This window comes from Lampetra fluviatilis, chromosome 2 (genome assembly GCF_964198595.1).
Source record: "Lampetra fluviatilis chromosome 2, kcLamFluv1.1, whole genome shotgun sequence".
NCBI lineage: Eukaryota > Metazoa > Chordata > Hyperoartia > Petromyzontiformes > Petromyzontidae > Lampetra > Lampetra fluviatilis.
In genome coordinates this window covers 18,405,304-18,430,437 of record NC_136276.1, presented here as the reverse complement: position 1 = coordinate 18,430,437, position 25,134 = coordinate 18,405,304, and the positions used below count along the sequence as shown (strand labels likewise).

The 25,134-nt window shown below is 43.9% G+C and overlaps 1 protein-coding gene across 1 annotated transcript in view; it reads right to left on the bottom strand.

Annotated features, from left to right (window-relative positions):
* The window catches only part of LOC144943756 (ubiquitin-conjugating enzyme E2 E1-like), a 66,123-nt gene extending 43,590 nt beyond the window's left edge, over positions 1-22,533 (bottom strand). The window contains exon 1 of the mRNA XM_078871560.1: positions 22,265-22,533. The gene's annotated coding sequence lies outside the window, so the exon portion shown is untranslated. The remainder of the gene's footprint in view (positions 1-22,264) is intronic.
* Positions 22,534-25,134: the final 2,601 nt, after the last annotated feature.

The window sequence follows — 25,134 nt, the reverse complement described above, 5'->3', positions numbered from 1 at the left end:
AGGTAATCTTTCAAATTTGGTCAATTTGGATGCTGCTGACATACGATGGCTACTCTTGCGAATGACGTCATGGGATCTCTTAACATCGACCGTGAGGCAGACTGCACGTATATTCGCGGTTAGCACACCCGCAGCGTTAACCCGGGGAGGCGTCTAGATTCGAACTGCGACCAGCTTGCACAAGCGGCGATACGCCACCAACTAGAACGTTTCAACGCCATAATTGTAAAAGAGAGTGAACATTGGACACTAATTTAATCTATGTAGCCAGAGCATTTAGAGTACTTCATCGCCACCATTTCATACAACTGTCAATTATTCGAGCATTGCTTATGCATTATTCGATTACACTGTGACACAAATTTTGTTCCCAGGTATTAAGTGTTATTTCGAAATTGCCTATGCCTAAAAAATATATAAAATGGCTATTATTCCACAAAAACTTTGCTTTTGTGACCAAGACAGCAATATTTTTAAAGTTACCCATTTTCTATGAAAAACACGGGCAAATTTGAGTATTTACGTTCACATAAAGTCAGAAAAAAACATACTAATCAAAATTAACATGTATTTATACTAAAGTAATAAAAAAATTACTACAAAAGATATAGGAGTAGGTTTTCGAGATTTACGATTAAACTGCAAATTTCTTTCACGAATCAGCCCCCAAATGTAGTCTCCCATCATGTTATCGTTATACTGTCCTTGATAGCAGCGTTCAAAGTCCAGTATATCCTGCTGGAAGTGCACGCTTTGCTCATCCGAGTACACTCCCATGTTCTCCTTGAATTTATCAAGATGAGCATCAAGGATATGGACTTTGAAGGACATCCTACAGCCCATTGTGCCGTAGTTCTTCACCAGAGTCGCAACCAGCTCCACATAGTTTTCGACCTTGTGATTGCCCAGGAAGCCACGAACCACTGCGACAAAGCTGTTCCAAGCCACTTTATTTGGGAATTCATTGCACTCCAGGATCTTCTTTATCTGTGGTCCGACGAAGACACCGGCTTTGACCTTTGCCTCAGACAGCTTAGGGAAGAAGTCTTGAAGGTACTTGAAGGCTGCTGACTCCTTATCTACAGCTCTGACAAATTGTTTCATGAGGCCCAATTTGATGTGCAGTGGTGGCATCAGCATCTTCCGGGGGTCCACCAGTGGCTCCCACTTGACGTTGTTCCTCCCCACAGAGAACTCGGTCCGCTGTGGGCAGTCCTGCCTGTGGTAGTACGCCTTGGTGTCCCTGCTGTCCCAAAGGCAAAGATAGCAGGGAAACTTGGTAAAACCGCCTTGGAGACCCATCAGGAATGACACCATTTTGAAGTCTCCAATGACCTCCCAGTCACACTCATCATACTTCAAGGGTGTCCACAGCAAGGTCTTGATGCTGTTGTAATCCTCTTTGAGGTGCACCGAGTGCCAGGGGAAGAGACGGGTACTTATTACCATTATGGAGCAGCACGGCTTTGAGGCTCCTGGATGAGCTGTCAATGAAGAGGCGCCACTTATTCTGGTTACAGGCGATTCCGATTGCCTCGAAACAAACTGGTCACATTGTGGCAGAAGCAGAGCCCATGTTGACGGGTGAAGAAGCTGCAAAAAGGTTGGTGACACTTCCTCTGATCTGCGACTTGCACACTTTTATCCAACAAGTTCCACTTAGACGTCAAAAGCTCGGCATTGGACTTGGTGAGACCAAGATCTCTGATCAAGTCGTTGAGGTCTTTTTGGTTGGGGTAGTATGGGTTTCTCTCCTCAGCTCCACCTCTGAAATTGTCATCTGGATCTACAACGTCTTCCTCGCTCTCTGACTTGCTGCTCTCTTCTAAAGACGGCTGTTCTCTCCGGAGGAGTGGGTATGTGGGAGCTCATGGCAGTGTGGCACCGGGGCGATGGATGAAGGAAGGTCCGGATATGTGACAGCAAGTGCATTCTTGCCAGTCCGACATTTGGAAGGGTCCACCATACAGAGGTAGCAGTTGCTTGAGTGGTCAGTGTGTTCCCGCCAAATTCTTGGGATAGCGAACTTCATGTTCTCTTTTCCCCTCTGTACCATTCTACAAAAATACATTTATTTCACCCATGACTAATGTGTAAGAGATTCTCGCAACATTTTTCATACGTGATATATTTTTTCAATAACATTGTAAAACATTAAAATTTAAAACTTTCACAATTACATTTTTTAAAACAAATTTTATAACATTAAATTCCGAGCAACAATTGTCAATCCTACGTTCCACAGTTTTTTTGCATTGATTGCAGGTGAAATTAGGTGCCGAGGGTTTGTCTTGATCTCCGACAGGCATGCTGAAATATGCCTTGTAGGCCTCACGCATCTTAGCAGATGCTTCCACAGAGTACTTTTTCGCTCGTCTTGATAAATTGGCCGCAGACATAGCAAAATGTGTCTGCCGGATGCTCGCAGCCTCTTGATGCCATCTCAAAAAAACTGGTGGACTTAAGGCCCCTGTATTCATACTATTTATATTACTGGAAAGTTCTAGAATGTTCTAGAAGTTACTCCAAGTTTACTCAGCACTGAATCTATCTGCATTGTTCTGGAAAATGTAACTTTCTAAATGTCACTGTCCTGGTCACAAAAACGAAGTTTGTGGGGAGTAATAGCCATTTTCTGTACTTTTGAGGCATAAGCCATTAGAAAATAACACTTACTACCCAGGAACAAAAAAAATGTGTTACACAGTGTTATGTAATCACCTTGGTTTCGTTATACGGTTGCCATTCGTTTTGTTCATCAGTTGTCTTAACTCTGTACACCCTGCTCAAATAAAACATCACGTTGCTTTCATATTGTAGATTAGATCAAGAGATAATCATGGACAATGCCACTGCTGGGAACGTACGTCACCATCACTTAATTCCTTCTGCTGCATTCCAAAATTGTTGCAAAGTAACATATCCAACCCTCTTCCCTCTTGATCGCCTCTCAATGCCACTAATGCATGTCTAGCATCAACTGTTACATTCTTATTTCGATGACTGTGGTCATGTCAGGATGCAAACACGGGATTCTTGATCTCTTAGAAAAGCATCACGTCATGTACGAAAATGGCCTTGGAGGAAAACACCAATATAATGCTTTTGGAGTTACTTCAACCAGTGTCTCTATCAACAACAGTAGTGCTTGACTGAGCTTTGTAAAGAGCACGTCACCTCATGTTCAGCGATGCATCACATATTATCCCTTACTGCAATGAACAATTCCTGTGTACCCTACTTATCCAGAAATGTACATCTTTATTCATCAACAGGACTGCGTTTTACCCAACTGTGTCTTGTTTAACTTAGCCATCTTTACAAAGCCATTTACAGCCTTTCAATTTTACACAACTTGGCACTTTTGTGACCATCATACATTTGAACATTTTGCAATTAGTTTCTTTTATAATGAAATCTCACAGTTGTCCACTTGAATATTCATTCGCCAGGCCAATATACACTGTGAATAATACAGTGGTGATCTCAGCACCGCTATTGTGTAAGCCGTTTCAGTCTTCATGCAAATGGTTTACAGAAAAACCAAGTGAAGCACAATTCCTGCTGCATCAAAAATTGTTCGCGTAACCTTGAGCTTTAATTATTGGCAATAACCTGAAGAAAATTACATGAACTGACTCTCGCACAGCAGTGACTGCATTTAAACCAATCCTAGCTAGAAAATGGCTACCATAATACTACACTTGTATGATTAATAGAAAGTTGTGGGAAGCTAACCTTTCTTGCTCAAGAATTAAGGTGATTGTATAATCTTCATCAGACTCAAACCCCCCCCCCCACCATTATCACAAGAGATGAAGGACGCCCTTGGGGCTGTTGGTCTATCGTGAATCTCTGTTCCTAACCCACCCCATGCGTATGGCTGGAGCACCACGCTATTGAGCTCGTACTGAGTAGTACTAACTACCTATTGAGTTTAGAATGAAAATAATCCGTGACACTTACTGGGTGTCATTTTAATTTTCAACGCCAACTTAAACATGCACACAAATGAAAACAACAAACGTTTAGCAAAATGGGGAGGGGGAAAAGGAAAGATTGTTATGAATATGTAATCGCACGTTGGAGCAACATCTGCAAGAAGCGTGAAAGTGTAGGAGGTAAATGTTATCGTTACTGTACAACCGCACTGCTGCAGTCAAACGCCTCAAGACACGTAGGAGCTTCCTCACAACAACACAGGCACTAAACGCCAAAGACAAAGATCACACGTATAGCCTGAACAGACTGTTGGGGCAAGTGCTGTTAGCGAGCACCTATCAAGGTCGGCACGCACACGAGGGGGGGTGGCCAACACCACGCCCGGCCGCCTTTGTCTCCCAAGTGGTGATATTTACACACCACACCAGGTATCATTTGAGGTTGAGGCGACCTAGGGGAAGCTCAGCACCGGTTGAGATAATCATCACTGGTGTTGGCCGTGAGCGGGAATCGAACTCGGGTCGCCGGGTTCTTAGAGCAGCGCGCTAACCGCTGCACCACCGCTCCCCACACCTGCGACAACGCGGTGAGATGTGGCGGGAGCGATGTGGGACGCCTTGGTGCCGAGATCAGCAATGGGCGACGAGACGAGCGGACAGCTCCCCACGGGAGCAATAGCGCGGTGGACCACGTGGACAGCTCCCAACAGGGTTCGTACCCGAGTCGGCAGGTCAAGGGTCATCCGAGCCACATGGCGGAGCTCCACACAATCAGAGGCTGCTGTGGTGAGAGGCCAACAATGTGACGCCTCTGGCTCTGCCCACTGCTCAAGGGAGGGGAGGGGAGGGCCCCCCCACTGCACTACGCATAAACCTTGCAGCAAGAAAGCTGCGCACGCTGGGGATGTGCTCTAAGCCACCGAAAGGACGTTTTACTTTGGTGGATGGACACGGGATGGGAAAAGGCTGTGAAAGAAACCTCGCAAAGGAAGGTGCGATCAAATCAAAGCGCTCACATTTTAGCGCATTTTTACGACAGTGCCGGTACACGGACACGGGGTTCGTCAGTCAAGAGTGGAGCGTGTCGTCGACTGCGAACAGCAAACTGGAGGAAAGGATACATCTTATTGTAGATAATAGGTTTCACAAATCAGCCCTGGTTAATCGATAATACAAGTTGGGGACAAGATGGGCATGGATATCTGGCATTCCTTTGTAACTGTATACGTTGTTCTTCATCATATTTGGATTTCAAACCAATTATTGTAAAAAATACGTTTTTCATTGTAGCTAATTTGACATCACTGTAAAGTAGTCTGTTCCGCTATATTGCGGTAGTTGCGTTCCTGAACAACACAGCGTTATGAAAAAATATAGGCTAAAATACAGTCCGCAATAAGACGTGAGATGCGTATGCAGGCTGAACAAAGACTGTGGCGTGTGGGTAGCATCTAGAAGCATCCAGTAGCATCCCGCCTCGTGTGATGCTACGCCGAGGCAGACGTACAACCGCGTATTCCCTACTCGCGCTGTGACGTACTTCTGTTCACTCAATCGCATTATAGCCAATTCGCATCGGCGCCATAAAAAATGTGTTCCCAAATACATCCATCGCGTTATATCCAAATCGCGTTATTAAAATAAACGTGACATGAGAACAGACTGTCCTGCCCAACACCCGTCTGGGGGCGATAAAATAAGGAATTCCCACTATTGGTCTCATGGCTGCCAATGGAGATTAAAGAAAAAGCAGTGCGATTATTTACGGCAACGTTGTTTCCGTTTTCAAAAAATCCCAATAATTTTCGTAGCGTTAATTCACGTGCCAATTGCCCATCCCCACTGCATGCAATGTGAAGAGTTCAAGGCAAATGAGTAGAATTTTGGCAACAAGCCAAAGAGGCGAGTTAAGAGCATTCAGGGAGGAGCAGGATTAAGGCAGAAGTCACGTGATTAAACCTCGCAGTAAAAATAATGTTCTGCTCCATCATGTTTGTACGATGAATTTGAACACACAATTGCACCTGCTGCCTTTTAAGAGTGCAAGCCTATGCAGATGACTGCAACGCTATAGGCTTACACGTTTTCAGGGCAGGACTTTGGAACCTGGTCATGTGAGACGACACAAAGGAAATACAATTACCATATTTTGTGTGTGTACGATGTATGTAGCAGGGAGCGGTAGTGCAATGGTTAAGGCGCTGCGCCACGAATGCTGCAAGCCAAGATCAAGTCCCACTCATGGCCAACACCAGTGAAGATTATCTGAACCGGTCCTGGGCCTCCCCTAGGTCGCTCGGCCTCAAATGAGTAACGTGTGTGGTGTGTAAACACATCGCCACAGGACAGACAAAGGCGATCGGGCGTGATGCTGGCCACCCACTGCTCGTACCGGCCTCAATAGGTGCTAGATGCGAACAGCACTTTCCCCCAAAGCCTGTTAATGCTATACGGGGAATCTTTGTCTTCGAATGTATGTGCCTGCACGCATCTAGTGAGAACACAGCCAGCTGCTAGAATGAGTATATGCTAGGGGCTTATTATTGCGCCTGCCATGCATGAACTGCGCAGAAGCATCTGTGTGTTAAATCTGCAACAACTGCATTAATCACAACACGCTCACAATCGCCCGGCTGCAAAGTCAGGACGTTTAGACTACAAACCTCACATCTATAAATGTATTTTAAAATGACCTCAGTGAATTGCATCGAGCTAGCCACCGCTGTTGTACAGTTTATGTTGTTATGCAGGGCCACACGCGGATGGCAATTACAAGTAGATTCCAGCATACGAGCAGCGGTAATGGTAGATATTCCCAGAAAATTGTGGCATCGCAGCAATGCTGTTTTACACAAGGTAAATATGGATATTCATGTAAGTTAGCAAAAGTACAGTAAATACAAGTATACAAGAGCCCTTCGAGTTGCATTGTACTTAATTGTACAGTCGTTAGAAACTTCATTCAATAAACGAACACGATTAATAATAGAGTTGAGCATGGAACATTGAGTAGATAATAAGACACCACTGGTCTCTCCACGTAAAAGATTTAAGTATTTTTTTGAAGCCAACCCATCAAGCCACCCAACCTTCTGGGAGCGCATAATTTCCGCAGCATCGATTCAGTACAAGCAAAATTGTGGACTGGTGTCGACACAGTGCATCATCAAGCGGTCAGGCTTGATGGTGAACTGCCAAATGTCACACGCAACAAGCACCAAATCTCTGTAAGATACGAGTCCGAGTTCATTGAGATCAGCCGATTGCGATCCCGCGTATGTAATTGGGAATGCCATTTTGCACTTAAATAAACGAACGCCGTTTAACCAACTCTCATTCCGTGCTTTAAAAAAAACGATGAGTGGGGGTGAAGAAGCGGAGGGACATTGAGACAGGGGCGAAGGGGGGCAGCACAGAGGGGTAGGGGAGTGCGGCATTGGGGGTGGAGGGGAAGGAGTGTTGGGTTAGTGAAGCGAGGACTGAGCAGCACACGGCGTAGGAGAGAGCACAGTGCAGACATACAATGACAGTGTGGGGGAGACAGCAGTGGTGGAGGAGATTGAGAGCAGCAACGCAATGCACCATGTGAGTGTGCACATTTGTGTGTCCCCTAGGTCGACTCAGCCTCAAATGAGTACCTGGTGCGATGTGTAAACAACGCCACTGGGGTCACAAAGGCAGTAGGGCGTGGTGCTGGACACCTCCACCCCCTCATGTGCTGTGCCGGCCTTTCTTCACAAGTGCTCTTGCACCAAACGTGTTTTATGGGGTTTATTTGTCTTGCGCGTGTGTGTGTGCACTGCACTATGAACCCCAATCACGTGGTGGGTTCGATTCCTGGCAATGGAAAGCAGTGACAAGTGGCGTCTGTATACACCGGCCTCGACTCGCCCCCGAGGGAATCTGCTGTGTAATGCGAACATCGGCACTGGGGAAACCAGCAGTGACGACGCTGTCGACACCAGTCCCTTTATGTGCCGTAATATATCCTATTCGTCCTAAAATCAATACTGATCTTTCAAGCCATTGACAGTTTTTTTTGCCAGGAATCCCAATCTCGTGCTATTCTTGGTGCGTTTGCCAAAGCGGTGCTCGGCAAGTGTCCTGATGATATTGTCAGCCACCCAAGGTGTTGGTCCCCAGATTTTCCTTTCCAGCTACTTTTCCTTCCATATTCATTCTTGTGGCAAACTGATCATAATTGATTTACTTGTTGATTTTTTTTTTATACAAACGCACATTTTGTAATTGACAGAGATAAATTGAGAAAGATGCAGTTGGTTCAACAGAATTGTAGTCAAATATGGAGCCAAATACAGATACATGTTTGTGTGGAGAACCGCAGTGCGCGAAATGTTAACTGCCTCGCCTGGTATACAGGAGGTCGTGGGTTCGATCCCCAATCTGACGTCTGCATATTTGAAGTTTGCATGTTTCTCCTGTGGTCAAGTGGATTTTTGTCCAGGTCCTCTGGTTTTTCCCTCCACATTTCGAAACATGCGTTTAAGAGTATTTGGCTGCAATACATTTCCACGTGATAAGCCACTTCGTTGAGGTACCTTTTGTGGCCAAATCGCTTCTGAAAAAGAGCTATATAGCTCAGTGGGCCTTGCCTGGTTAAATAAAAAAAATAGTTTCAATATTTTGTAGGCAGATCCTTCATCAACATCCGTGCTCTTGTTCGAGTCCAGGCTCAAGACTTTCCCTTTTTCCTCTGCCTATGACCGAATTCCTCCCTCTAAAATAAATATGCACACCGTGTCTGTAGAGTATCTTGAGATGTGGTCTAATTTAGAGAATGTATAAATCCTAAATGCATTTGTACCACGGATAAGGGTCACTTAACTATCTCCATGAGCGTTTAAGGTTTCATGAATATTCATCGAAATCGTTTTTATTTCTTAATGCTTGCATATATATAAATACATTTTTTTTCATTTTGGGATGGGGGGAAAAACCAAGGTTGGATCAGATGTCCCAATGTTCAATTAAGAAATCCTAATTTGGAATTGTAGGCTCATCTACAGTTCACGTAGTAAATAAATTATATACAATTATTCTTGTTAAACTATTTTCTTCCTGGAAGACCACAGGGGTGATTAACATAAACAGCTCCAACTTTTCCAGTCAACTTCGAAGAAAAGTAAATGCTGTAGAATTTAACAACAAAAAGCTAGTTATTCTAGTTTGTTACTTAATAATAAAAAGATAGACAATTCAATGTGATCACAGGATTAATGGCAAACCATGAGAGTTTAGAAAACTTAGAATCGTGTGACTGCAGTATATCACTTGCTTAATTAGAATGATCTTGAGTTATAATTTGCATTAAGGATGACACGCATTGCTGTAAAATTAAAAATGGATTAGCTAACTATCATAACAAAAGTTAAGCGGTCAACCTCACGGCTACAATTGTATCGAAACATGTTTAATTTACTCGTGTTGAGCAGCATTGCCGAGTTGATGCCATTCATACGTCCACTTAAATGTGGCATTTAGACATTGCAAATGTATATTTGTCCAGACGTCATACACGCTATATGCCTAGATGTTATAACTAGAATTCTGCTGTGCATTACAGTTATATTGTTGATATAAATGTCGATCGACTGTAAACATGTACATTTAAAAATTTTATTTAAAGCTTTCGTGACTGCAGGGATTCATATTCTTGGTTCTTTCGGTAAAGTCACGTAAAAGGGAAATAATAAAATACAAATATATTATTTCCCTTCTACGTGACTTTACCGAAAGAACCAATAATATGTACATTTTAACCAAACACTAAAACAGTTACCCTTAATTTCAACCTCTCGTGATGGTCACTCTTTCCTCTGCTATGATAAGCCTCAAAGCCCTTCACCTCTAACTGTAATTCAGCTTTCATTCCAAACGTAAAAGTTACCAAATCCCCATTACTCATGGTCAAATCCTTATTCTTCAATGCATTGCATACTCTCATCCTCGTGAAATTACCCTTGTCCATAACGTATTTGTTGTGCATTTTACTTATGTACGTGCTCTCTTCTCAACCGTGATCACCCTACATATATAGCATGACCATGGTTTTGGAAACAAGGAATTTCCGTGACTGGCTCAAAGCTTGCCAAAGACGAGTGGCTGCCTCTTTTGCTGGTTTTAAAAAGCGGATAGTTTTCCTTGACCCATTTTCTTTCCCTTCGTTTGTCATGCAGCACGTTGAGATACATGTGTATTCAGACGCTCTGTAAATCCAAAGTCTAGTGTTGCGATGGATGACTTGCTCAGAATAGATGTGCTTTAATAGCACATGCATCATGCACCCCAGCCAATTACCTGCTAGCATAAATCACTGCAAGCGGACACGGTGAGTGGCTAGAGGAAACAAGCCTGGAAAGACGGTCAATTTGCGGAGCTCAAATTTCAGGTGTATTATGTTCCACCAGGTAAGAACTCAGGAGATCAGGATATAGCCGAATTTGGGACACCCAAAATGATAAAAGCAAAAAAATGAAAAGTATAGCAAATGAAGCACATAGATAACACTGCTAACACAACGATATCAAATGAGAAAATCCAAATATATCACACAAAAGACAAACCAATGTTAAATAATAAATTCCCTGTAGCGCAAAGTCAGCTCAGCAGATTATTGTTAGACTGATCACAGCACAATTACAAATTAATTTACATAACCATTGAAAAGATTTAGGGTGATTAGAGTAACTAATATTCAAACAGACAAGGGTAGATATCAAATGTAATTGCAAGTGAAGTTATCGCAAAATTATTTTGCAATGCCAAGTACTGTAGGAAAACAGGAAAAGGTACACACAAACGATCAGACACACACGTATTACTGGTAGGAACCCTCCTGGTTACACCAGCCCACAGGGGATCATTGTGTCCGTCCGTCGTGCAGGGAGGGGCTGGGTGGGGAAGGAGGGGCTGGGTGGGGAGGAGAGGGTGGGGAGGGGCTGGGTGGGGAGAGGAGGGTGGAGGGGGTTGGTGCGGAGGGGCTGGGTGGGGAGGGTGGGGCTATAGTCAACGTTTAACCTACTCACGCCGGCTTGTGCCCGCCCTCACAGTCGGGCATATTTGCGGAATACACCACGCCGCCATTGACCCAACGTTCCTACCAGCTCCCTCCGCAGGAATGTGAGATGCACGAGCTTACAACCTCTCATGCGCATTCCTAACGCAGACACTAATTGTGTCGGTATACGGCATAACGTCTTAACGTCACTATTTCCCGGATAGAGCAAGTACCCGATTGGCTCCATTACGGATGGGATTCTACACAGGAGGTCGCCAGTGACCCCTGCGTTTACGGCTATGCTCCCCAGATGTACCCAGGAAATCTGATATGCCGTGTAAGCCGAGGAAAAAATACTTATTTTCCCAGTTTAATCATTTCTGGCCATCCTGTGGAAGTGTGCAACATTAGGATAATTATTCTAAAAGTAATCACACTGCACAATAAGAAATATATGCTTTGTGAGCCATTAAAATATTCAAGACAAGTAAGGCAATTGATAACATTATTTGCATGTTTACACGTAGATTAATTATCTAACAAGCATAACCTACTTTGATACAGATTGAATCTTGAATAATTTACCCCTAAAAAGGGACCTATGTTGCACATTTCCCACTACAATACAGTATATGGGTTCACATTCACAACTCTTCACTTTTAATGCAACATTTCAATTACTGAGCATTTGCCATCCAATGGCAAATCTGGTCTGTATCAACCAGCTGGTATTATGGTGGATTCTAGCATGCCATGGTGGCAAGATATTAATTACATCGCCTGATATACAAGAGGTCGTGGGTTTGCTCCCATCCCTCACACCTGTATATTTGGAGTTTGCATGTTCTCGCCGTGTTCGCTTGGATTTTTCTGTGTACTCCAGTTTTTCCCTCCACGTTTCTAATCAACATGCGATTATAGTATTTGGCTGCAATATATTTCCACGTGATGAGCCACTTTGTTGAGCTATCATTTGTGGCGAGGTCGCTTCTGAAAAAAAAGCTGTGTATATATAAGGTCAGTGGGCCTTACCTAGTAAGAAAAACACCCAGAATCTCCATTAAAACATATTTACACCTAAGCGTGGACCCGTCATTTTAATTGGCAATTCGTCCAAAGCCCCATGGGCCCTCCCCCTTCTTGCCTGCATGTCATGAGGAATCATATTCGATTGTAAGAATCAAAATTGCATTTCCAGAACAGGAATCCTAAGAAATTTCGAACTCTAATCAAGACAACATGACTTGTCGATCCAGGCACAAACACATCAGCAAATAACTATCAACAATTGGTATTCTTTTCATGTGATACTGCATTGGCAGTGGTGCCATTCAGAAGTGCCATTGCTAAAGATATCACCTATAATATATTTTTTATTCCTTGACAAACACGTTGAGTTTTATCATGTATTTAACAAACATTAAAGGATACACAACCACACGTTTTAAACCTCAAAGATAAGTAAGCAATATCAAGGCTCAACAAACAGCAGATGCAATCAATGGCATTGAGGTTCTTATTTTGAAACCTATACAGTATGAAGAAATGATTATAGCGCAGAAAAGAAGCCTTCATTTTAAGAAGGGTACTTTCAGTAAGGATTCTACAGCCACAACTTTAGATTACAACAGCATTAGCCCTCATACAGCAAAGGCTTTAAGTGAATTCCTCCTCCTCTTGTATGTCATGTGCTCACCAAACCCCAGGTCAACGATTCGACTTCACATGAAAAGCAATAAATCACAACAATAATGTCATCATTCAGGAAAGTCTTGCAAAGCCTCAAGACTGTTTCAAAGGATAGTCCTTCTTAGACACACGTGACCAGTTCATTTGTAACATTTACATATTTGCCATTAGGCGGCAACTGGACTGGCTGTTGAATGCTCAACAATTAATAGAGATATGGCTAAAATCCAACTGCTGTACCGATATCTCCAAGCCACCCAGTCGACTGAGGTTAATTGTCACAGAGTGCATGTCGAGCTCTGAATAATCCTCCAAAGTGTTGGATTACAGATATGTGCCACCGTACTTTATATACACAGTACTCTCGATTATCTGTGTGCGGTTTATCCAGATTGACATAAATAACTCATGGATTTTTTTAAAGCCCAAATTAATCATCTAAAAACAGTTATAGACTGTTATTATTGGAAATGTTTATTAAAAGTCACGTGCTTAAACCGAACAAATATGTGCTCCGGTTAATCCGAAATCCACATGATTGCCTCTACAGTACAGTAGTTGCCTATCTTTACAACAGTGGGTATAATTTGATTGATTTTGATTGGAGTGGATTTTATATCCACTCGTTGCGTGGAGTCTTCCGCGCGGGAGCAATAAAGTGTTATTACTGAGCACACGCATCGATCAGTCGATCATTAGGATTAGTATTAAATCGAAATAGTAACAATTAAAATCGTCCGTTGTGCTTTATTTTGAGTGATTTATCCGATTCTTTATTTTGTGAGTTTTAATTTATGCCTATATTAGTGTTTTTTGACACAGAGATCCGCAGAAAACGGATATTTTTGGATTATCCGCGGGCGTCCTCCCTGTCATTAGCGCGGATAATCGAGAGTGCACTGGAAATCACTTTCTCCATCGCAAGCTCAGCATGGAAATTATGGACACATTTTATCTCCATTCCAAAGTGCACCTGTGCAACTTCATGAAATGCAGCAAGAAACATTTGGCAAGCCACAGGTATCACGGTTGTCATGTACATTGCAGACATCACAATGTGATATTGGTGCAATGCTGTAATAACCTCGTTCATAATAACAAAGCATTTTAACAATAACGAGTGTGTATTTATTGTGTAACCCTTTGAAGACTAATGCATTCACCCATTGGGAATCACATGTAACAACTCATTAAGGGGTGAGCCTATAGCTAGTGTAAACTATTTAAACTGACAGAAAACGTTGTGAATGCCAAACATCCTATTATTTTATGATAATGCAACAACGCATCAGAGGAACCGACTAAGATTCCAAAATGTGCACAGACGTGTACCTATGACGTATAATTTGTTGTATCATTTATTGAATGTCAGAGGCATACAAAACGAACGAGCAATATCGCTCAAAGTTCACACTGGTGTTTATGCCAATCAATTTCGGATCCAAAACCACATTGGGGAAACTCTTTTTCCAGCATGAATTTTTTATCGGCTTGCACTTTGCTTGCAAACGAACTTATATCACTGTGGCCTTTGTTTGTATCGATTTCCTCACCACAGTCACCTGCAGGAAGTGAAGTACTCTGTGGGAGACTGGGTTTAGGACAAAAGGATGTTGGGAGTTCACATTAATATGGTAGCAAATCAGAATTCAAGAGGCTATTAGCATGCAAGGCAGACATTGCAAATAAGAGAAATTGTGGCCTGCAATTTATAAATAAAAATTCAACAGTGGCGACATGAAGGCACATTCAATCTTCATATACTGTTCAATATAGACATGTGGCAAATACACTCACCTCTGCTGAACGCATATATCAGCAGTTCATGAGTGTTGTGGTTAAGAGATGTAATTGGCAAAACTAAGCCTGTTTCGTGCCATAGTTTTGACTCGCAGGTAGCTCTTTATACTTTTCATAATACGGTTCCACACACAGACCCCTTTGTCAATCCACTGCTGGATTATAGTCCCACCCCCCGCCCCCCCACCATGCTTTTCAGTTATGGGGTTGTCTAACGTAACGCCGCCCCACGAGCTTGAAGCCATTAAAACCAAGCCACATTTTCACAGCAGTGAAACCCCATTCGTCCGTGGTGACATGGGGAGAGGGTTTCATGGCCCCTGTAATCCGCGATGCACTGCGATATTAATCAAGACATTTGTACGAAAAAAATTTGTTTTTTTTCACAGGTTTTATGTATTTTTCGCCATGGGACTCCTCCACAGCATACTGCCTCGGCCGAATGTTGAGGTTACTCAACGGCTCCACAAAGATTTTTAAAAAAATCGACAAAACTCACAGGTTTTAGGAAATTTGCACAGGTGGATTATGTACGGGGCAAGTGAGTTGTGGTAAATAGCAGAGGCACCTCGAACTTTAGGGTTTGCGGATTATTGAAGGATGTAATTTTGAAATTGTACCATATCGCCATTGAGTAACCCCAACATTCGGCCGAGGCATGAAAAAAATTATAAAATGGAAATCTGCCATGAGCACTGACGCTGCGCGAGTAAGTCAATGCATATGCTCCACTATCACAGACAGATTATTAAATTCCAGCCAAATTACGTTTTGTCAAGGCAACGTACACAAGACAATGTGCAAATGTGACGGTACAAATTCTACTACTGTGCTAACAACACAGAATAATCAATTGAATCGCGGCCCATTTTAAATACACTGAGAACACGAGCCAAAGACCACAGATGCACATTCATTATCTATGCCACGAACAAAGACGGCATGCAGACATTGTCTTGCAGCTAAGTAAACGGCTCCTTTGAGAGGGATCGCCCTTCTGACACGGGTTCCTGAACCACTCTATTCAGTTGTTGAACAATGCCGCAGCAAGGCATGCGCATGACACCACTACAGTCAAATAATTGGCAATTCAATTAAAGAATTTGACCTGGAATGCCAACCGAATTAAATGTCAAGGTAGCCCGTACCGAAATCCGATGTATGGTATGTGAAGTGGGGTAGTAGTGGTCAAACCATACACTTGCTTGTGAAGAGCCCACATCACCATTTGAGACAACTGCTTATTGCATTACTTATATTGTTGTCAGCTTAACCACCCACCAGAGTCAATCCGTAAATCAGCACTCTATTTCCCAAAAACGCTGCATACTGAAAACAAATTTCCACAGCAAAATTAAAGCAACGTGCGTTTGTTTAATTCCAACAAACAGCGTCACACGACAAGGTGAGACGCACGCTTACGTTATTTATGCTGCAGCTTAACGACATCTGATCATAAGGGACCCTAACGAGGAATCAATCTCCTGCTCATGAACATCAATTTAGGAAATCAGTCTGTGCAGTACTAAACAACGTGATATGTAACGGCCAAAGCTTAAAACAACACCTCATTGATGGCCCCAAAGCCTTCGTGTTATGGCATCATAAATAGGGGGTTGTTTGCATTTACACGCGTAAACTAGGAACACATAAAAGCGTAACAGTGAAAAAATATAAACTATATGTTCAAGTATGACCACAAATGCACAACAACACACAACAACAACAAATCATTACTTATCCAGGAAAGCCACACTGAAATCAAAGACTCAATTTCAGGAGGCTCCTGCATTGGGTTTTAATTTTCAGCCAAATTACGTTTTTTTTGTACATGTAGAACGAACCCACATGTGCAGATGTGTATTCCCGCAGTAATCATTGTTTCTCTGCATGTTCTACATATCGTGGGGGGGGGGAGATCCATGACGCGATAATTTAAAACGTTACTTCAGCGACGAGTTTTAAGATGCAACAGAGGTCGCAACCGGGTACCCAATACCCGTACCCGTACGGCTACCCGTACCCGGCCGGGTACGGGTAGCCGTTTGCGACCCTGGTGCGGCCGGGTACGGGTAAGGAATCAAAACCCGTTTGCGACCTCTGAGATGCAATGATCAGCCCCGGACGCTACCCTTTGTAATTGTGGCGTCCAAGTGCCGCTTGGCAGGAAACGGTGCAGCTAGGGTAGTAACGCTGACGCTCATTAAAATAAATCTTCTCCTCTGATATATTTCCGCATGAAGCGCCCATCTTCTCTGGACGGCTCCGTTTCACTAAGTGCACACTCAAGTATAATGGCATTTAGTGGCGTGTGTGTGTGTAAAGTGACTCACTAACAGCACTTGCCCCAATAGTCTGTTCAGGCTATACGGGGGATCTTTGTATTTGTCTTTGTCTAAACCGACTCATGGTTTTATTCACTTGCCTGACACAAATCATTAATGATGCTTGCCTCTAACCAATAAATATATCAATAAATCCAACCCCGAGCCAACAACGGTAGTGGATACCGCGTGTTTTTATCCTAACCAAACATATATGACGAAGGTTAATAGCTCATTTCATGCGAATACAAACATTTACCGCTAAATATAAACACATTAAAGGAGGATTTTCAAAGCAAATATCTTTAAATATAACCTTGTTAAGATGGGTTTGGTGAACCATGCTCGTCACGCACAGCAGGACCTATTTATCTTGAAGATTTATGCAAGCATCAGAGACAGTGTCTTTACCCCATTCTTGCTGACATCAGCATCCGGGTTGGGAGAGTAAAGTGAAATGAATAATTACATCAATCCGGACAGCAAGATACTTACTTTAAATCATCAGTTCTACTTTAATCACACACACACATCAACAGTGCATATCATATATACATTTATCACCTGTGAATACGTTGTACGTAGGGACACATTGTACAAAAAGGGGCTATTAAGAGGCTTTAAAAATGCGTTGCAAGACAAATTTGTATAATCGATTAGAGTGTGTGCCTTTACAGAGCTAAACGTGTCGTGACATTCATTCATGGCCTTGCCTCCTACTTACCTTTGTAACCCAATTCCAGCTACCTGTGCTCCCTTCCACCCACTATCTCCTTCTGCAGGTCTCTGGGTTCATCTCTGTGTAATGGGAGGTGGTGGGGGAGCCCTCTGATGTCACCCCCCCACCCCCAGTCTGAACCAATCTTCTTTGCCGTCTGTGCTCAAAGGCTCTCACTAAATTTCAATGCAAAGTGAACACCTACAGTGAACCTCTTCTTCCCATTCCACATGTTTGATTTAGTTTGGACCTTCCCTAAACTGATGTTTTAAAAACAGTCATCGTGTTTTAGCCGTTATTGAATCTACATTAAATTCTTACTATTTTTTATCATACTTCCTCTCCACAACCGTGTGAATTAGACTTTAAAATATGAGCAGATGCCTCTACATTGGTGTTCTCTAAGGCGAATGCTAATTTGTGTGATGCTGTATGTCATATTTATATAAAACACACACACACTGCGCATATAAACAATGACAGTAATTGCATTCGTACAGATGACAACCAATGGGTTAGTCTTACTTTGGAAAGCTAAGCAGTGTATATACACACACACCAGTGTCTCCCCACTACTGACTTGATCATAGGGAGGGTAACGCATCCCTATTGGCGATTGAGACAATGGTGAATAAGTCTACATTTGAAAAGTCGAGGAGGGGGGGGGCTAATCTCTCCTTTGGGCAATCCATTGACGTTTGTATTTGTAAACACAGCATATATAGGCGCAGCTCTTCCATTTCCTCATCAGACATATACACATAGGTAGGGGTGTATGACATTACGGATTGGCTGGCGACGGGCAGCCCAGAGACAGCGAGATGGGAAGCGGTGGTAATGTGCACAACCTCACTAACACTTAGCCCAACAGCTGCCCACCCCCCCCCCTACTCGGCTAAATGCCCTTCCCCCTCTCTCTCACTCCCACACGTGAAAAGGCAATCAGAGCCCTTTTAAATTCCCCAGCTTTTTGTTTTGTCCTCCTGATGACACCGATGACACAACATGGCAAGCCTGGTGTCGAGGCGATGACGATTCGATGGCATGGGCTGGGGGTGGTGGAGGAGGAAAGCCTTTTGTGTAAGCGCCCAATTTCCACCCACACTCATTCCGCCGCACCACAGCTCATCACGGTGGCTTTTGGAAGGCATTGAAGCTCCAAACGGCACCACGGCCAATGCCACTGCTGATCCAACCGATGCCACATCAGACCCACAATCGCCCAGTTCCTGTTAAGGTTGCTGCGATATGGCAATACGGTACAATAACCTTACACACAATAACCTTACCGTCCCCGTTTTGAAAATCATCATGAAATGGAGATTATGGTCGCTGGTTTAAATTTGTCCTTTAAATATTTCATTTGCCGACAAAAAAGAATGTATTTTTGACGTAACGGTGGTTAAAGTTAACGACAAAAATTCGAATTATGACATTGCTATTATCTGGTAAATTGGCGCTTTGTAAAATTTCGGGGGGGGGGGGTAACCGATACTTCGATTCTAAAACGTCACCATTTTATGAAAGCTTGTGCATTATTTTTTATTAGCGTCAGTAAATAAAAAATGCTTGCGTTGAGCGAAATGCGGTTGAATAACGGCGAGGTCATCTTTAGTCACATGTGAAGAACATCGAAGGACAACAAGAATATAGAGTGTGAAATACAGTTAAAGGTACGGTAAACTGATATTGCAATAATCACCATACCGTGACATTTAGTAGCACATAATGAAAAATGATATGGCTGCAACCAGAGTTTCTTGACCACATCCTGTCGCAGTTGGCTACTCATACATTATTCCACCATTTGGCTTCAAATATTCCCCATTGGTTGCCAAACTCTGGATTACCAGTGCAATGCTTGTCTCAGTAGCGTGTCTCTTCTCAATGCCGTCTCCTCCTTTTGTTTGGATATGTATAGATATGTAGAGTGGCAACTGCACGACCTTGTTTAATTTGTAAATGCAGCCGATGGCTTCCAGGCTCAACGATGTTCCACTGTTTGTTGTTGCTATGCACTGCAGTCATATTTCAACGATGCTATTACCTCTTCCATTTGTGGAAAAGGTAATTACAACTGCAGTGGCCAGTTCAGATACGATTTACGGTGGTCCATTGCTTTCTCCATGCTGTGCATAGGACCTACCCACCACAACTAAATATTCTTGATTACATCGAAAACACTTTCTTACCATGATCCTTTCCAAACATCCAAGATGCTTAACCTTTTTGTGCCATAAAATTCCCAACATCCTCTGCATGCACATTTAACCAACGACCGGACGTTTAACGCTAGTTGATTTGCAATTGTATGTATTCATACGTAATGAATCTTACAGCCCACGTATGCAAATGTGATTTTGTTGTCATGGAGTTTCATATCGAGAATGATAATATGCGTGGAGGTGTTGTTGCTGATGAATCGTGGTAAAGGATGGAGAATGCCATTGATTTATTTGGCGAGGGACAAACACGTAAAGAGACATGGAATTTGTGAGAGACAGTTACACGGTGGGATGCTTGGATACTTGATTTTAAGGATGGATGGGAGAGAGTTGCATTAATGTATTAGCTCAGAAGGAAGATTTTACAAGGAATGGAGTTGACATGTATGACTTAGGGTTTAATGAATGAGGCGGCAGACTTATGGATGGATATCAGTGTCGCTGACAGAGAATGGAAGAATGGATGCAAGCATGTGTTTGGGGATATGTATACTTAGAATGGGTGGCTTTTGTCACGACGGGTTCAGGATGGATGTACATTGATGGCTAAGATCAGTGGCAGGTGATATCTGAACTGACCCTGCCTGCTTTCCCACCACCACCACACCCTTCATTAGTATGGTTAAGTAGATTCAAGCAACCCCCATTGCTGACACGGCATGGAGGTGGCTTTAATCCAGCTGTGGATTTAAATATGCATGGATAGATTGAAAAAGGGTGTTATGTAGGGTCGACATGGTTTATGGACGGAATAGAATAAATATTGACATGTTAAAGGACGGTGGAGGGGTGGATGGTTGGATAAATGTACTTTTGGAATTATGATAATGGGTGAATGAAAAAGGTATGAGAGGGATGGAATTTTTTAAGGAGCAGAGGGTTGGATTGGTTTAGGGATTTAAAGAGAGATGGCTTTGTTTAGGGATGTGTGATAGACCCATAGACCACCTTCAATCAGACGATGGCTGTTTTTGTGCCCATAATAATAAGAGTGGCTTTAGGAATAGCCCAGCAATGATGGATCAGATTAATGAGAAATGTAGAGTTTGGTCATGCGTAGTGCTTGAGGGATCGCTGAAAAATGTGGAGATAGTTACAGAAAAGCCTGTGTTTAATGATAGAGGAATTGAATGATGTATGTATCGACCAACAAACGGCTGTCTGCGTTTTGTGTACATAGAGTGACTGTACTGGATATATAGGTATAGACTACTTGAGGTATTGAAGTATTTATAATGATAGCAGAATTGGCTGTGTTATCGATTTTAGTGATTGTGTCATGACTTGGTGCATGGATAGAGTGATACGAGGAAAGGGTGGATTTCGCAAAGAATGCAAGTACTTGATGAATAGATAAATGCCTGTTTTCATGGCTGTATAAAAATTGGTCAAAATATGTTGTGGTTACGAGGACTGGATTTAAGGAGATAAGGAAGGTTGCATGATGTTTATGAGCCAGAGAGAATGGTAGAAGGGTTGATGATGGAGTTTATGGACTTGGTAAAATAGTAATGAGATAATTGTTGAGTACATGTGCAGTGTGACAAGAGGGGATGGACTGATTCCAGTATGGATTTTGACAGTACAGTACTTGTGGGATTGGATGAATGCATTGGAACAACGAGATGTAGGAGCGGGGGGTTAAGGATGGTCTAAGGTTTGAATTAATCATAAGAGGGGTGAACAGATATAAGTACGACAGATAAATGTACGGATTTTGGTCTAGATCCAAGTTGTATTCATGGGATTTAATTAATGTAAAGGGATAGTCGGGTTTAAGGCGCGAAATAGGGAATAGGGGTAGTTGCAATGAGCGTTAGGAGGCATTTCGTGATAGTGGCATTGATGGTTTTCAATACAAACGTAGCGATGCAAATGGGTTCATCATTTCAGCAGTGAATTGGGGACGGACGGTTGAGAGACATTTGCTCAGATCTGTCACCCGCTGAGTGGCTGGCTGTGTGAATGATATCTCGATTGACAGATATCGATAGGTACGGATGGAGTTAGTGCTCAAGGAAAGTATTCGATGGACGTTGGGACGTATGTGGTGGGTTTAAGGGGGAACGATCATGGCTGGCTTTGAGTATTCGGTGGCTCGCGCGAGGTGGAGCGTCGTGATGAGGATGATGATGCCCATGGACGGATGGATTTCCCATCGCATGCCAAGTACTCGAGTGCGAGAGGGAGCGAGGTGATGGACGATTTCACGGGAGCCACGAGAAGGAATGGAGGTGGAGGGGTGGGTGGGTTAGGGGTTGAAATCTCCGATGAGTGAACAGAGAGAGCCCAGGGCTCGTCCTGCCAGAGCCACGCACAGGCACGGGTTAAGGCTCCTAATGGCAGAGGCAAACAAAGGCACCCAGCGGCACACACTCCAACCCCCCCCCCCTCAAGCACAGCAGCACCCTCCCGTAGCGCCCACCATCACCACCACCATCACCACCATCACCGCCACTAAACCCCCGTCTCCCTCTCTCTCGCCACCACCACCCCACGAAATACCGTGGGACCCGGGCCGGAGTCGAACCAGACACGCGGCCGCTCACCTGCTGAGTCGAGCTACGCTGCAGTCGGTGAGGACGAGGAGATGGAGGAGGAGGAAGGGACCCACCGAGATGGCTCGGGGAGGCGATGCGCCGAGGCGAAGGGCGACTCTCTAATGGACGTAACCGGGAGCCTCGTGCCTCCCTGTCCGCTCTGCCGTACCGACGATGTCTCCCTCGTGTGTGTGTGTGGGTCCGTGTGTGTGTGTCCGCCTGCCTATGACTCTCCACTGTGTGTGTGTCTCTCCCCCCGCCTTCCCTCGTGCTCGTGCGGACAGTTTACGTCATCCCCTCCAAGCCCCCACCCCACCCACCCACCACGGCGTGACGTCACGCAGTGCCGTGGTGACATGACGTCATACCATCACCACCACCAGCACGCCGTTGTGGGGGTGGGGGAGAGGGAGCATGCAGGGAGGGGCCCTGCCCAGTCAACATGCCAACGTTGACCCAACGTTGGTGTCAACGTTCCATGTTTGCACGCTTTAAATCGACACCGATAACTCATTTATTTGTGTTTTAGTTTGTGTGGCATGTGTAGACCGGAGTTGCAAGTGTATTTTGTTTAACCAGGTGAGGAACACACGATGCCAGGATCGTCTTTAGGGGCCGTCCATAAATGACGTCACGCGATTTTGGACGATTTTTTACCCCCCCCCCCCTTGTCACACGGCGTCACATAAAGTCAGACCCCCCTCAAATATGACGTCACAAAGCTCTGCCCCCCCCCTCCCCAAGAAAAAAAATGCTTCAAATCGCTTTAAACTATTGTCATTGTATTGCGTATTTAATGTGGCGCTGAACTCTGATGTTGTAGGAGAAAACATTTATTAAAAAGTATATATAATTAAGTAGAACGTGTTGTTTATATTTATTTAAAGTTGTGCATTTTCATGTGACGTCACATTTCTCAACCCCCCCATCGTCACACATCGTCACAAATGTCTGACCCCCCCCCTCCTCCCAGGTGCGTGACGTCATTTATGGACGGCCCCTAATTTACAAGAATAACCTGGGTCATCAATGTCACAAAAACAAAACGAAGAAAGAGTATAGCTATGAAGCAATTATATTGGTACTGGTAGGAACCTCCTGGTTACACCAGCCCACAGGGGATTATTGTGTCCGTCCGTCGTACATCCAAACATGTGAGGGGTGGGGCTGGGTGGGGAGGGTGGGGCTGGGTGGGGAGGGTGGGGCTGGGTGGGGTGGGGCTGGGTGGGGAGGGAGGGGCTGGGTGGGGAGGGGCTGGGTGGGGAGGGGCTGGGTGGGGAGGGTGGGGCTGGGTGGGGAGGGGCTGGTCACCCCGTGGTGCCCTTATAAAACTCAACGTTTAACCTACTCACGCCGGCTTGTGCCCGCCCTCACAGTCGGCCATATTTGCGGAATACACCACGCCGCCGTTGACCCTGGCCATTGACCGAGCAACCCAACGTTCCTACCAGCTCCCTCCGCAGGAATGTGTTAAAAAGAAGAAAAACTCGTATTTTACCCAGGAAAGCCTCACTGGGTCTTAAGATTCTTATTCAGCAGGGTCCTGTCAGACTTTCGCAATCGGGTGTACCCTGTGGCGTCACTTTGGTTGGTGTCACCCAGTGCGGTGACTCGTGGTGTCACCCCTCATGGACCTCCGCCTGTACCAGACCGTACAGAATCCTTTAGTAATGTTTTTGTTGTACTAATGTTACTCGTAAATCGTAATTCTCGTATATCACCGAATGTAATGGCAATAGTAGTGACGTAAACAACTAGCAACATTAAAATTACACCTTTCAATTGCAATATTTCCATTAATTACTACTTCATTCTCAAAAAAGTTATTGATAGCGGTTCCGATTTAAATCTTTCGTGACTGCAGGGATTCATCTTCTTGGTTCTTTCGGTAAAGTCACGTAGAAGGGAAATAATAAAATAATAAAAATACAACATAATAAAATACAATTCTCACGACGTTTCGGCCACAACGCAAGCAGCCGTCCTCAGGTGAAGAACAGGTCTGTCGGAAAGACAGCGTCTGACAGACCTATTCACCAATACGAATTACCACCATATTGTAGCTAAAACAGCAGAAAATTTGACAAAATCAGCGACGAAAATTCACGAGCACCGACGAAAACAACAGCGCGCGCTTATAGCGCGTGGCAGACGAAACCACGTGACTGGAATCGTCACTGTAGTTGGGTAACAATGACAGCTCTGATCGGAGCACATTAGAAGGTTCAAAAAGTAAATTAGCATAGAGTGTTAGCCTTGTAGGTATAGTGATACAGTCCATGTAAGCTGGGCTTACGAAAAAGGTTTTTGTTGTTATAACTAACTACGGGGATTTATTTTTTATTAAAAATAATACATTTCTGCTGAAACACTGCACAAAAAATGCTATAGACAGTCGTTTTGGTGTCACCCCTTCTGATGGTGTCACCCGGTGCGGTCCGCACCCCCCGCACCCCCCTAGTGACGCCACTGGGTACAATAAATGCTATATATTTGAAATTATTATTTTTTTCAAATTTGCACCATGACATGAGCCCAGCACACAATGACCTACTCTTAAAAACGACGTCACGGTATCCTAAATGTCCACATGAGCGGACGGCACGGACAGTATACTTACGGCTAATACATCGGCAGTAACTATCTGTATTCCTTATGTTACCGGGAAAGACCCGCTGAGCTATATAGTTCTTTTTCAGAAGTGACCTGGCCACAAATGATAGCTCAACGAAGTGGCTTATGTGGAAAAGTATAACAGCCAAATACTCTGAATGTGGAAGGAAAAACCGGAGGCCCTGGAGAAAAATCCACGTGACCACGGGGAGAGAGACATTCAAACTCCAAATATACAGCAGGCGTCGGGGTTGGGATCGAACCCA